The following is a 16312-nucleotide window of genomic DNA, read 5'->3' as shown; positions in this document are numbered from 1 at the left end:
ATGGCGCAGAGCTCATCTGCTAAATAGTAGATAAAGGTGCTGCACTGATACAGTGACAGTGACTGGGGATGTGTTTTAAACATTTTTTTGCAAGGAAAATGTTAATAACACTTCCCTGCAATGTTTACCTGTTGGTATCTGTTTGATAATGTTTTTATTCTAAAGTCTCAGAATTTCTTAAAGTGTCAAAAATCACATACTTTCCTAAGAAGAGGGAAACCTCAGCATGCTAAAGAGGCTTCCCATGGCATCCTCTGGTCCTCTGTTGCCACTTGCAAACCTCCCAAAAATTACCAACAAGGGCTTGTCGGTAATCTGATTGGGGTCGCTGTACTCTGCAAGCACAAGCACAAGTGCGGCTGCACCTGCCCAGTAGGCTGGAGCCGCTGTTGCATGAGCAGCTCTGTGCTACTGAACAGGCGCGGCCGCGCTCGTGCCAGAAAAGATCAGCTGGAGGGTCCTGGGCAGTGTTGGAGGACTGGTGGACAGTGAAGGAAGCCTCTGGAGGATCCTTAGGTAACAATGTGATTTTCCCCCAAGCTGTGGCTCGGGTTTGCTTTAAATTAAGATGCTAAATATGTGTACCCCCTTCCCCTCAGCCTATTCAGACTTTTGTCTACCTTTCAGGCTGGAATGACCCACAAAATACAAAACTCACCAACATGTTGCTGCTATATAAGTACACATGGTACATAGGATTGTAAGGGAACAGCAAATCCCCCCTCCAACACATTTCTCTTGTCTAGTAAGTGCAAACATGGGGCCTGGGTGTGGTTGCACACTCCAGAGCCCTTATATGCATATGTGTGTGATTAGTTGCTGATGTACATCTGATGAAGGACCAGGAGGGTCATATAAGGGGCATATAAGGTTTAAAATGTACGTCCTCAATTTTATCAAGTCTATTGACTTCCAGCGCTACTCCAGAGAGCTTGTCCCCGGCTCACCTAAGAGGGACACAGGCGATTCTTGGCTGGGTATTCTCTGACAGCCGCATCTTAAGCAGGTGAGACCTGCCCTAGTGGGGATATTGACATTTCAACACATGAACCTCTTTTTTGTGCTTTTAATTCCAATGGATTTACCAGGGAGCAGCCTGAGCATCAAACGAAGGTGTCCTGATCGCACCTAGGGGATTAGTGTCAGAATTAAATACCAGGTAAGTCAACAGTAAAATATTGGTGATACTATATTACTTTATTTATATTTTAACGATCAGCATTAACTGGCTTCCAAATCAGTGGTGGTGCAACCCCATATACTAATTTTTACCTCTATCAACTTTTCCTTATGCCTCCATGGCAGCACATTGGGTAGTGGCCCCGCCCCTATCCCCATAGGACCAATAACTATTTAAATAGCGATTAGAGGAGGTGCTCGCTGTCTTTTTTGCTTGTCCTCACCTCATAGGACCTAAAGCTGCTGTCATCGCAGAAATTTTTTCTTTTTGGCACCTACCTGACTGTTTTCCTGCAGTCCCCACACCTAGCCTCCCGGTGTGAAGATCCACATGTCCGTCCTATAAATTAGGATAATGGTGGATGCCCCGTTCTGCTGGTCTTGGGGGCATAATTTATCCGGTAATGGCTACCTCTCATAGTTTCACTAAAGGTGTGCATTGCAGAGAGCCTTACCACTTTGTTTCCAGTGGACTCAAGGAGTCTTGCCGGCGCGTGTCCTACTCTCTTCGCTCGCTGTCCACGGAGCTGCGTGCGTTCCAGTCCTCCCTGACTGTGGAGCGCAGGAGGCGTGTCCAGGGGCGTGTTGCGTCCTGTGCGCCCGGCGGCCCGTGACGTCACCGTCCACAAGCTGATTGGACGGGGCGCGCTTACTCCTCCTGCTTGCTCTCCGGCCGTCCTCCAGGAAGTATTTAGCCCTGGAGACGGCGTCGCCGCGTTGCTGCCAATTTGCCGTTCTCCGCACAGCCAGACGTAGAGGCCATGGAGACCGGACAGGCAGCGCTGGGAGCAGAAGTCTCGATCGTGGCAGAGGAGTAAGTGCAGTTTCTTCTGGGGGCCAGCTTGGGGGGATCCTCCTTATATTATGCACAAACTCTAGGTTTGGGAGTCAGTGCAGAAGGGGGGTTATCTCATTGTTGGTACCCTTTCCAACCTATGTTTCTCTCTTACCTCCTCAGCTATCTATCTTCAGCCTCTTCTTCTGAGGACACAGATGCGCCCCTCACAGATCAGCAAGTTAAGCATAGGTAGGTGCACATCAGGTAGGTTAAACTTGCAATGGGAGTGCATAGATTCTCATAGTCGTTTATGACCATCTCTTTCAGCCCTGGAAGATGGCAGAATTCAAGCCCAGGACCCAGGAGGACTACGTCAAGATCTTCACCGCCACACTACTATTCTGACTATTACAGACAGCGTTCAAGAAGTCGTTCCCCTAGAAGAGATTACTATGAATACCGGGGATATCACGACAACTATCATTCTTACCGGAGAGATTCCCCTCCAAGAGGTTACGCATCGGACTATCCAAGACATAAAGGATGTTGGGCCTGCGGAGATGCAGTCATGCCTGGCAAATTAGTGTGTAGAAACTGTTTCACCCAAAAGTCAGGAGAATCTGACCAATCAGCGGTAGATGTGTCAGCACTAATCAAGAAGGCAGTTCAGGAGTCAATGGACTCATATATCGCAAATATACCTTCTTCTTACACGGCAGATCAGCCGCACACTTCGGCGGGAGAGCCGACAGCAGACACCATTGCTTCAGGAGGATTTGACTTCACATTGATACCACAATTTGTAAAGTCAGTAAAAGATGCAATTGAATGGGAATCCGACAACGAAACAGAGGAGACTAATACCAAGAAGAAAGAGAAGAAAAGATATTATCCTCGTCTTAAAAAAGTAAAGGACACCTTCCCATACCTTGTAGAGGTGGAAGAAGTAATCAAAGATGAATGGCAGCGTGTAGAGAAGAAGCCTCCTTTATCAAACCGGTTGGCAAAACTATATCCATTACCTGATAAGGAGTGTAAGGTATTAGAGGATGCCCCGACAGTCGATGCATCAATAATGAGACTCGCCAAACATATGACACTCCCATTGGAAGACTGCATTTCTTTCAAGGACGTGTTACTGAGAAAAGCTGATCAGGACTTAAAGAAGATCTATACATCAGCGGGCGGAGCTTGTAAGCCAGCAATCACCTTGGCAGCCGTAGGAAAGGCGGTGAAGTCATGGACAGAAAATCTAGAATCAGCCATCAGATCGGACGCAGACAAAGATACATTGATTGCAGCACTGGAGGATCTGAAGCTATCTTCAGACTTTATAGGAGAGGCGGCATTTGATGTGTTAAGAGGAGCATCCAGGGCCATGCTCTACTCAGTGACAGCAAAAAGAGCTCTGTGGCTCAGATCATGGTCCGCAGATATTAATTCAAGACAGGCGTGGTGCAGAATGCCATTCGATGGAACAATGTTGTTCGGCGAAAAGATGGATGCGGCAATAACCAGGGTGACAGGAGGAAAGTCCGGCCTGTTGCCACAAGATAGAAGATCGACAAAGCAGAGCTTTCCACCCACACAACAGCAGAATAGATTTAAAAATGCCAAGTCTTACCGCCCGGGAAAAAACTTTAGGAGGGACTGGAGAGGCACTCAGTCTACACTGCCTAAATCCACCAAACAGAGACCCACGGAGCCCCCTTCGAATTCGAAGAAGTCTTTTTGACGATGTCCTAGTCCAGGATGTACCTGTCGGTACAGACTGAGGTCGTTCTACCAAATTTGGAAGACAAGGATAAACTCTCAGTGGGTCAATCGCACAATTCTAAAGGGTCATTCCTGGACATTCAGACACACTCCGAAGTTTCGCTTCATACCAACAAAGATTCCACGTACTCAGGACAAACGGAACATCTTATTCTCTTATGTCGAGGAACTGATCCAAAAACAGGCAATATCTCCGGTTCCTTTAAGTCACAGAAGCGAGGGGTTTTATTCGCCCCTGTTCTTAGTAACAAAGAAGTCGGGAAAACTTCGCCCAGTATTAGACCTAAGGGGACTGAACCAACACATCAATCTCGAACGATTCAGAATGGAGTCATTGCAGTCGATAAGTCAAGCGATCCTCAAGGACGACTGGATGTTGTCGGCCGACTTGCAGGACGCCTATCTACATATTCCGATCCAAGACAGATTTCAAAAATTCCTGAGATTTGCAATAGGGGAACGTCATTTTCAGTTCACATGCCTCCCCTTTGGCATCTCAACAGCACCCAGGACTTTCACAAAGGTGCTAGTATCAGTCATCGCGGTTCTCAGACTTCAGGGATTAAGGCTGTATCATTATTTAGACGACATTCTACTGTTAGCATCAACCCGGGAACTAATACTCCAGCACAGACAGGTTCTCCTAGACACTCTGAGAGAATTCGGTTGGCTCATCAACCAGGAAAAAAGCCAGTTAACACCAACGTAAGACCTAGTGTTTTTAGGAGCACGTTTCCAGACACATCAGAACGCCATATCAATCCCGGAAGAAAAGATTCACACCATCCAGGACAGAGTGGAAAACATTACCAGGTCCCCGTCAACAACAGCCAGAAATTGTCTCAGGTTGCTAGGCACGTTGTCAGCGACCATTCTTATTCTACCATGGGGCCACTGGCACATACGAGACTTTCAGATAGGCTTTCTCGAGCAGTGGGACAAAGTCAATTTGAACCAACAGATCAGTCCTTCCAAGGACATGAAGGACAGTCTCACTTGGTGGCTACTAGAGCACAACATCCGCCAGAGAGTGCAGTTGACCCCGGACCATCCAGTAGTCATAACAACAGACGCCAGCAGAAGAGGATGGGGAGCCACGTGCAAGGACCTAGTAGCCCAGGGCACCTGGACACAGGAGGTCTCAAATCAATCGTCAAATTCATTGGAGCTCCTGGCAGTGTTATACGTTCTCCACCACTTCCTGGAACAGATCAGGAACAAGAACTGCTTACTACGTATCGACAACAAGACTGCTGTGGCATACGTACAGAGACAGGGAGGGACGCGCAGCTACGCGTTACTCAACATAGCCAGACGGATTTTTCTATTGGCGGAGGAAAATCTCCTATCACTCAAGGCGGTCTACATTCCAGGTACACTGAATATACAAGCAGACTACCTGAGCCGCAATCACGTGGACAACAACGAGTGGTCGTTAAACCAGTTGATCTTCAACCAAATTTGCAGTCAGTGGTTTTTACCAGAGATAGACATGATGGCGACAAAAACCAATACAAAATGCAGAAGATTTGTAGCGAGGTATCCATACAGACAAGCGGAAGCAGTGGACATTCTGACAAGTCCATGGAACTTCTCGAAGGGGTACGTGTTCCCCCCGACCCCTCTGATATACAGTCTACTAAGGAAACTACAACTGGAATCAGTATCAGTGATTGCGATAATACCGAGATGGCCTCGGCGACCTTGGTTCCCATTACTTCTCAACCTAGCGGTGGAAGAACCCTGGACTCTACCACTCAGAAGAGATCTGTTTACTCAGGGTCCCATCATGCACCCAAATCCCAATCGACTCCATTTAGCGGCATGGCACTTGAGAGGGGGAAGCTTGAGCAGATAGGATGTTCGGAAGAAGTCATAGAGACAATGCTTAAAGCCAGGAAACCGTCCACTAATAAGACTTATTATAGAATCTGGGATAAGTTTACAGCCTTCGCATCCTTAACAGGATTTGATCCACACCAACCTGGCCCGCAGAATGTTTTGGACTTTCTACAGACAGGAGTTCAAAAGGATTTGAGCTACAACGCAATTAGAGTGCAGATCTCAGCAATCTCTGCACTATCCGATGTTAGATGGGCTCTACACCCACTAATCAAACAGTTTATGATGGCCGTAATCAAAATCTAACCACCTAGGAAACCTACCTTTGCAAAGTGGGATCTACCATTGGTACTAAACTTCTTATCATCAAGTCCCTTTGAGCCAATACAAACATGCTCATTATGGAACCTAACGCTAAAGACCATCTTCTTAGAGGCAATAACATCAGCCCGTAGAGTGTCAGAATTAGGTGCACTGGCATGTAGGGAGCCTCACCTGACCTTCTTTCATGACAGGGTACAACTAAGACCACTGGACTCTTTTCTTCCAAAGGTAGTAACAACATACCATGTCAACCAGGAATGGTCACTACCATCGTTTAGGGACCACGATAACTCTGTGTTACACTCCCTGTACGTGTCTAGAGTACTGAAAGCATATCTGGAGGTCACAGATTCTTTCAGAAAATCCGAACACCTATTTATTATCCCGGCGGGATATAAAAAGGGACATACTGCCTCCACGAGAACTATTGCCTCATGGTTGATCAAGACCATTCAGGCAGCATATCGAGCGGCTGGATTGCAGCCCCCAGATACTATAGGGGCACACTCAACTAGATCAGTCGCCTCTTCGTGGGCAGCCTACGCTAATGTTTCAGCAGAAAAGATATGCCAGGCTGCAAATTGGTCCACGATAAATACTTTAATTTCTCATTATAAGGTTAATGTTTCCACACATACTCCTGTAGAATTTGGAAGAGCGGTTATCTCCAAATCTGTATGTTAATCATGAATACATTTCTGTTTATTGCAGCATATAATAGTCTCCCTCCCTTTCTTTGAATGATAGTTAGATCCCAATGTGCTGCCATGGAGGCATAAGGAAAACGGAAAATTGTATACTCACCTATCGGTAATTTTCCTTTCCTGATGCATCCATGGCAGCACATGGATCCCACCCGACTATTCGGTGAGGATCATAGATACAAAAGACAGCGAGCACCTCCTCTAATCGCTATTTAAATAGTGATTGGTCCTATGGGGATAGGGGCGGGGCCACTACCCAATGTGCTGCCATGGATGCATCAGGAAAGGAAAATTACCGATAGGTGAGTATACAATTTTCCGTTATATCAAATAGTTAAAGGTTAAACTTAAAGAGGAACTCCAGTGAAAATAATGTAGTAAAAAAAGTGCTTCATTTTTGCCATAATTATGTATAAATGATTTAGTCAGTGTTTGCTCATTGTAAAATCTTTCCTCTCCCCGATTTACATTCTGACATTTTTTACATGGTGACATTTTTTATTGTGGGCAGGTTATGTAGCTGCTACTAGCTGTTTTGGCTGTTAGAGACAGCTGTAAACAGCTATTTCCTGTCTGTGAACCTTGTTACATTGTAACAAACTGCCAAAAGTACCGCGGTCCCAGAGCTTCTTGTGGGAGGGGTTTCAGCACAAAATCAGTCATACAGCACCCCCTGATGGTCTGTTTGTGAAAAGCATTGTATTTCTCATGTAAAAGGGGGTATCAGCTACTGATTGGGATAAAGTTCAATTCTGGGTTGGAGTTTCTCTTTAAAGAGACTCTGAAGCCAGTATAAATTCTTTTTTTTAACTTGTATTGCTGTCAAGGACCCTCAGCCCTGCTAAACTGCCGTCATCCCGCGGCAAAACGAGGAGTCTATACCCCCCAAATCCCCCTGCAAAACCCACGACTTTCTTGGTCGTGGATTTTGGTGCTCATGGAGGCAGAGCTATGAGCTGCAGCTCTGCCTCCATGCGCGTCAATCTGCCAGTGGATCTCCACCTCTCCCCCGCCCCTCTCTGTGAAGGAAGATTGAGAGGGGCGTGGAGAGGCGGCGATCAACTGGGATTGACGTGCTGAGACGTAGAGCTACAGCCATTAGCTCTGCCTCATTCAGAAAGCGCTCCCTGGGCACCACGGAGGGGATTTGGGGGGTATAGACCCCTCGTTTTGCCGCGGGATAGCAGCGGTTTAGCAGGGCTGAGGGTCCTTGACAGCCCCACTCACCACCACCTGCCCCCGCCAAACTATCAGGCAGCCCTGGCTCACTGAACAAATCAAACAGCTGAAAAGGCGCTCTACGGTGGCAGAAAGGTGCTGGAGAAAGAGCACTGCTGTAGAGGACTTCCACCACTACAAACAAACTATGCAGGAGCTCAGGGATGCCCTCACCTCTGCTAAGCAGTCTTATTTCTCCTCGCTCATTTCCTCACAGTCCCACAACCCAAAACAATTGTTCAACACCTTTAACTCCCTACTTCGTCCCCCACCTCCTCCCCCTACCACATGTCTGTCAGCCGACGACTTTGCATCATACTTTACAAGCAAGATTGATGCAATACGTAATAGCTTCAACATGCAACCACTTTTACCAGCTCAACCATCACCTGTAGATTCCTTCTGTCCGCCTGCACCCTCACCCACTGTTAACTGCCTTCCCCCCGATCCACAAGACCACTCTCCCACTCTAATATCTTTCACCACACTCACTGAACAGTGTCTTTCCTCACTAATCTCCAAAGCACATCTCACTACCTGTGGCCTGGACCCCATTCCCTCCCATCTAATCCCCCAAGCTTTCCTCCTCCCTTAATCCCGCTCTAACAACTCTATTCAATCTTTCTATCTCCACTGACACTTTTCCTTCCTTATTCAAACAAGCTATCATCACACCACTTATCAAAAGACCCTCTCTTGATCCAACTTCTCTATCCAATTACCGTCCTGTCTCGCTCCTCCCCTTTGCTTCTAAACTGCTGGAACGTCACATCCATTCAGAACTGTCTGCCTTTCTCTCTACCAACTCCTTACTTGACCCCTTTCAATCTGGATTCCACACACACCATTCCACCGAAACTGTCCTCACGAAAAGTTGCTAATGACCTACTGGTAGCTAAATCCAAAGGCCAGTTCTCCATTCTAATACTCCTTGACCTTTCCTCTGCCTTTGACACGGTTGATCATGCTCTGCTTCTGCAGACACTGTCATCTTTAGGAATCAAGGAACACGCACATTCCTGGATCTCCTCTTATCTCTCTGGTCGCTCTTACACTGTGTCCTTCTCTAACACCAATTCCTCCCCACGCCCACTGTCTGTTGGTGTTCCTCAAGGCTCTGTTCTTGGGCCACTTCTTTTCTCAGTCTACACCCGTGGCCTCGGACAACTAATTAACTCTTTTGGCTTCCAGTATCACCTCTATGCGGATGACACCCAAATCTATCTCTCAGCTCCTGATCTGTCATCACTACTGTCTAGAGTCCCCGACTGTCTACGTGCCGTTTCTGCATTTATGTCCTCCCGCTTCCTCAAACTCAACATGAGTAAAACGGAAATTGTGATTTTTCCACCATCGCTATCTACCATCGCTATCACCAATTGCAACCATAACGGTAGACAACACCCCAATAACCTCAACCACTAAGGCCCGCTGCTTGGGGGTTATACTTGACTCAGAGCTCTCCTTTAAACCTCACATTGCCTCATTAACCACCACCTGCTATTTCCAGCTCAAAAATATATTCCGTATCCGTCCCTTCCTCACACAAGAGGCCACCAAAATGCTTGTACATGCTTTAATCATCTCCCGCCTAGACTACTGCAACACCCTGCTCTGTGGTCTACCACAAAACAGGCTAACACCTCTCCAATCCCTTCTAAATTCAGCGGCCCGCCTCATTCACCTCTCCACACGCTCTTCTGATGCAGCTCCACTGTGCCGTTCTCTCCACTGGTTACCCATTACCCAGAGGATCCAGTTCAAACTCCTGACTCTAACATACAAAGCCCTCCATGAGTTGTGCCCTCCATACATCTCATTACTAATCTCAAGATATTGTCCCTCCCGCAACCTCTGCTCCTCCCAAGAAATTCTCCTGGCCTCTAAGCTGATCACCTCCTCTCATGCTCGCATCCAAGACTTTACACAAGCATCATCCCAGGGGCCTGATTCACAAAGCGGTGCAAACTGTTTAGCACGGGTGTGCTAAACAGTTAGCACCTGAAGTGCCGTTCTCGGACTTTTGCGTGCGCAAAGTGCCGCGAACGGCACTTCACGTGCTAACTGTTTAGCACACCCGTGCTAAACAGTTTGCACCGCTTTGTGAATCAGGCCCCTTATCTGGAACTCTCTTCCACAGCCTGTACGTCATGCAACCTCCGCTCCTCCCAAGAAATTCTCCTGGCCTCTAAGCAGATCACCTCCTCTCATGCTCACATCCAAGACTTTACACGAGCATCATCTCTTATCTGGAACTCTCTTCCACAGCCTGTACGTCATGCTCCAAACCTGGACATCTTCAAACGCACACTTAAAACACACCTTTTCAGACAAGCTTATAACATTCTATAGCCCTTATTTACTTATCTGACAAAATGTAATCAGAGGCCAAGGGTCACTGCCTCATCCATCCTCCACCTCCTTACCTAGTGTGTCCCCCACAACCCATTAGATTGTAAGCTCGCAAGGGCAGGGTCCTCCTCCTAATGTTTACTGTTTTTGTCACAATATTTGTGCTGCTTGGAACTCTGTTGTACATTTTGTTAGTGTATCTATGTTCCCCTTGTCGTCTTATTGTGTTTTGTAAAGTGCTGCGGAATATGTTGGCGCTATATAAATAAAAAATAATAAATAATAAGAAGAATTTATACTGGCTTCAGAGTCTTTTTAACGCTAACTATAAATTTGCCATCTTGAAACAGAAAGTATTTGCAATAATTTAGCTTTTGTCTGCAAGAAAGATCTCCCATGGTGCATCATTGCTGAATATGTAAATCATATCTTTATGCCACTAAAAAAACCTTTAGTAGATTGGTCTTGACGCTGCCAGAGGGGCTTAACCCCCACACGACTGCTGGATATGTGACACCAATAATCTTGTTTATTTTGGGCTGTCGAGCCTAGGTCTCTTTAAATTTTGCTCTGTTTAATTGCCCAGCCTTGTGAGCTCCTTACATGATGCATAGCATGCAGTTGCATAATCCTGCATCAACTCAGAATTATTTGCATTACATTGATCATCCCTATTGATCACCACTTGCATGTTTATCAAATAATTGTGTTAGTGGGCCACCAACTTAGCTGTATGATGGTCAGCGATTTATATGGGGAGATTTACACTTGTGCATGCTTTCTCTGTTAACAGCAGTAGTAGTAGTGCCAAGCAACATTGAGCCTGCCATCTGCACAAGGTTGTCCTGGCTGTACCTTTCCAGCAATTTCTTTGCTTTCAACTATAGCGTCATTATTGGATCATGAATGATCTATAATAAACTATGGTATATTTACTGCAGCAAGTAGCCCTCTTCCTAACCTAATAGTATTGCATATTATCTAGCTACTGCACAAGGTTTCCTGGCGGTACTTTACTGGTTATTCTGTTATGCAAATTAGTTTTACCTCTTGTATCTTTAGTTTTGGTTATACAACTGTATGGCTTTATTTTATCTGTGTGGCCACAACAATCTTACCATATACATTGCTCACCAGGCAAGGGATATGTTGTCGTTGTTGGTGGGTTTATGTGCTAACAACGACAGCTGCTAAACCCAACCAAAATCCCTGTTTTTTTATCGGAGGTGTCCTTGTTTCGGTGCAGATTTTAGCTCTTCAGCTTATACTAGTTATATGTAATCCCTGTTTTTGAGCAGAAGTGAGCAGTCAGCCCATATTTAGCCCCTGTTTTGTGCAGTGATAGGTGTCAGCCAGGGCTGGGCCGAGGCAGAGGCAAGAGAGGCTCCAGCCTCAAGGCACAATGTAGGAGGGGGCATACAACTCACTCAGCTATCATTCCACTATTGTGTTTGAAGCAGAGAGAAATAAAAAAAGGGGATACATGGCAGTCACTGCAAGCCAGATAACGAGGTATTAAGGTGTTGGGGGCAGGGCCGGGCCTTGGCATAGGCTGGAGAGGCTCCAGCCTCAGGGCGCAGTGTAGGAGGGGGCGCAGAATTCATTCAGCTGTCATTCCTAATTGTGTTTGAAGCAGAAAGAAAAAAGAAAAGGGGATACATAGCAGTGACTGCAAGCCAGATAACTAGATATTAAGGTGTTGGGGAGGTTGTGGGCCCTGTGGCGCCTCTTAGTCTAATAGCAATCAGTGTGTGATGGCTGGGGTGGCAGGGATGGAGGGGCGCACTTTGGTGCCTCAGCCTTGGGTGCTGGAGGACCTTGTCCCGGCTGTGGTTGGGGGCCCTGGGCGCCTTTTAGTCTAATAGCAATCATGTGTGTGACGGCTGGGGTGCGAGGGATGGAGGGGGCGCACCTTGGTGTCTCAGCCTTGGGTGCTGGAGGACCATAGTTTAGCTGTCAGCTAAAATATGGTGGAGTGCAGAAGGTTAAACCACCTAGCACTTGTTGTTAGGTATATACATTTTGATTGGTGTGAGTGCAGGCTATTTTGTCTCTAGTTTGAATCATGAAGGTCCAGTGACCAGACCTGAGCTTACAGCTCCATCCCAACCTGCCTACAAATCCCTGCTGGATAATCCTCTCTGAGCAAGGTTAATTGTACACTTACATAAGCATAAGCATATTGGCAGGTAGAGTAGGGATCACCAGACAAGGGACACGTTGTTGCCAATGGTGAGCTTATGCACTAAGCACAACCAAAGTCCCTGTTTTTAAGCAGAAGTGTGTTAACAGTCCCTGTTTTACCGAGTTGTATAGATTTTAGCTCTTAAAGAAAACCTGTATTGAGAAAAACCTCCCCTGGGGGGTACTCAGTACTCACCTGGGGTGGGGGAAGCCTCCGGATCCTATTGAGGCTTCCCCGTCCTCCTCAGTCCCACGGTGGCGGAGATATGGCTCCCCGAACAGCGGGGATGTAAATATTTACCTTCCCGGCTCCAGTGCAGGCACAGAATCGGCTCTCCGCCTCTGAGATAGGCGGAAATAGCCAATTGCTTTATCCACTTTATTAAACTGCAACAGCCAGCATGACTCCTGCACACAGGGACATGTTTTGGCAAAACTTCAAAGCAATGCTACAAATCATGCCAAAAGGTGGTGTCACATAGAGTGTGCCAGTGGCGTAGCTAAGGAGCTACAGACCCCGGTGCAAGTTTACACTGGGCCCCCCTAAGCATTCTATACATAACAATTGATATGCCGCACCAAAACCTGACAAGGGCAACCACAGTACCAGAGGTGCAAGAAGGGGGTGGGGAACAGTGTGTTAATGATTACCACTACTCAAAGTATCTATAGAAGTGATCATTACCATCATAGGACCAATAAAGAGATAATACTGTTGTTGAGGCTGGGCTCAAGGGCCCCGATGCAGTCGCAAACCTCTGCAACCCCTATTGCTACGCCTCTGGAGTGTGCCCTAAGTGGCTGCAACTCTCAAGTGCATTGAGACTGAATAGAGGAATGCACTATAAAAATGTATTTTTTTTTAACATTAACCACTGTGCTCTCAACTTGATTTCTTCACATTACTGTGTCACCTCTTCTCTCTGCTGTGAGGAGCCCGATCAGAACTTGCTCTACCTGCTTATCTACCTAGCAGCAGTGGGTTCCCCACAACATTAGGATTTATAATCTTGCCTGGCATCAGATTTACTTGCCAGTTGTTACACACTGGCATGTACTAACGGCGTGTCACATGATGTCACTGTGGCCATGGAGACCCGACGCTGGAAGCAGCAATAAGATGAGTTTCCTCTCGCTTAAATAGGAACTCCAATGAAAATAATGTAATAAAAAAGTGCTTCATTTTTACATTAATTATGTATAAATGATTTAGTCAGTGTTTGCCCATTATAAAATGGGCTTCGCGCACCACGGCAAAATATGGGTGTGGCTACAACCTGCGGCGAAGAAATGGGCATGGTCATGACCGGATAAGGGCGGGGCTAACTGTAATTTAAAGTGAACCTAGGGTGAGAGTGATATGGTGGCTGCCATATTTATTTCCTTTTAAACAATTCTAGTTGCCTGGCGGCCCTGCTGATCTATTTGGCTGCAGTAGTGAACTGAATTACACCAGAAACAAGCATGCAGCTAATCTTGTCAGTTCTGACAATATTGTCAGAAACCCCTGACCTGCTGCATGCTTGTTCAGGGTCTATGGTTGAAAGAATTAGAGGCAGAGGACCAACACGGCAGCCAGGCAGCTGGTATTGCTTAAAAGGAGATAGATATGGCAGCCTCAATATTATTCTTACCTCGGGTTCCCTTTAAAAGTGCAACGCAAAGACAGAGGGCCCAAGTTTTGGTGACCCTTTCCCCAGAAAATTCACATAATTGTGCAGGTTTTCACAAGAAAATACACGTAATGTGAGCAGATTTGAACAAAAAACACGTTCAATAACCCCAGTATGCACAATCGTTATCAGATATGACCCCAATATGCACAATCGTTATCAGATATGACCCCAATATGCACAATCGTTATCAGATATGATCCCAACAATCGTTATCAGATATGACCCCAATATGCACAATCGTTATCAGATATGACCCCAATATGCACAATCGTTATTAGATATGACCCCAATATGCACAACCGTTATCAGATATGACCCCAATATGCACAACCGTTATCAGATATGACCCCAATATGCACAACCGTTATCCGAAATGACCCCAATATGCACAACCGTTATCAGATATGACCCCAATATGCACAACCGTTATCAGATATGACCCCAATAAGCACAATCGTTATCAGATATGACCCCAATATGCACAACCGTTATCAGATACGACCCCAATATGCACAACCGTTATCAGATATGACCCCAATATGCACAACCGTTATCAGATATGACCCCAATATGCACAACCGTTATCAGATATGACCCCAATATGCACAACCGTTATCCGAAATGACCCCAATATGCACAACCGTTATCAGATATGACCCCAATATGCACAACCGTTATCAGATATGACCCCAATATGCACAACCGTTATCAGATATGACCCCAATATGCACAATCCTTATCAGATATGACCCCAATATGTACAATCCTCAGCAGATCTGACCACAATATGCACAATGCACAGCAGATCTGACCCCAGTATGCCCGATGCTCAGCAGTTCTGACCCCAATATGCACAATGCTCAGCAGTTCTGACCCCAATATGCACAATGCTCAGCAGATCTGACCCCAATATGCACAATGCTCAGCAGTTCTGAACCCCAATATGCACAATGCTCAGCAGATCTGACCCCAATATCCACAATGCTCAGCAGTTCTGACCACAATCAGCAGCACCACCTGAAAAAGAAAAGAAAAACCCATTTACTTATCTACAGTCCTGTTCCGACCTCCTCCTCTCCCGACCTCCTTGTGGCGCGCAGCTCCCACGATCCTCTTCCTTCACGTGACTTCCTGCCTGCAGCCTGCATTACACGGCGAGCAGGGCTACGGGAAAATGGCCGCTCGAAACCCTGCACTGCAGACTCCAAGTCTGCAGAGCAGGGCTTCGGGCGGCCATCTTACCGTAGCATACCTCCCAACATTTTAAAGCTAGGAATCGGGACACTTAGGCCACACCCCTAACCACCCCCCCCCCCACACACACACACACACACACCACCACCCCCAGTCACACCTACCTTTTCAATTAATAATAACCCCTGATAATTTTTAATACATATTTCCCCATATACGATGGGGAGGAGAGTGTCCGTGGGTGGGTGGGGAGGAGGGTGAAGATGGCCATGAGAGTGGGGAGGAGGGTGCCAATGCAAGAAAAAAATGATCGAGGCGCCAGCCGCGCGGAAGTGGGATGCGGGATGCCTGTCCTTCCATTCTATCTCCCTCCTCCCTTGGAATCTGCCCCCCTGTGTCTCCCCCCTGCTTGCAGAGTGTGCAGCTAAGCGGAGCGGGCTGTCAGCTTACCGGTATCCATGGACGCGTACCAGCATTTGGCTTCCTGCTTCCTGTGACGTCACAGGAAGCAGATTGAAGCCGGACATCGGTAAGCATGGACGCAGGTAATGACAGCCTGCTCCGCACTCTGTTAATGGGGGGACACACAGGGGGGGCAGATTCCAAGGGAGGGAGGGAGGTAGTAATGTGGAGCACGCGTCCCGCATCCCACTTACCCGCGGCTGGCGTCTCGATCATTTTTTTTTCACCCTCACTGCCCACTGCTGCCCGGGACTTGGGGGGCTCATACTGTGATAGCGGGAGAGCCCCCCAAAATCGTGACAGTCCGGACGAAAACAGGACGGTTGGGCCCTCTGCCATAGCCCTGCTCTGCTGCTTCGGGATGCCGCTGTGAACTGACTCAGCGTCTCTTAGACGCCTGAAGTCAGTTAACGCCAGGGGGTGCTTTGGGAGTGCTTGGACAAATTTAGGGGGTGTTTGAGCACCCCCAAGCACCCCCCTGGCGCTGCCACTGGCAGGGAGGAAGGGAGGGAGGAAAAGAGGAGGGGAATGCGGGCCAGTGTCTGCAGCCTGTTGCTTGGGCCTTGTAAAGTTTGCCTGGTCTAGCCCCTGACCCTGTCTGTGCCTTGTTATATTGTACTGTG

Source organism: Hyperolius riggenbachi, chromosome 1 (genome assembly GCF_040937935.1).
Source record: "Hyperolius riggenbachi isolate aHypRig1 chromosome 1, aHypRig1.pri, whole genome shotgun sequence".
NCBI lineage: Eukaryota > Metazoa > Chordata > Amphibia > Anura > Hyperoliidae > Hyperolius > Hyperolius riggenbachi.
Note: the sequence above shows the minus strand (reverse complement) of the source record.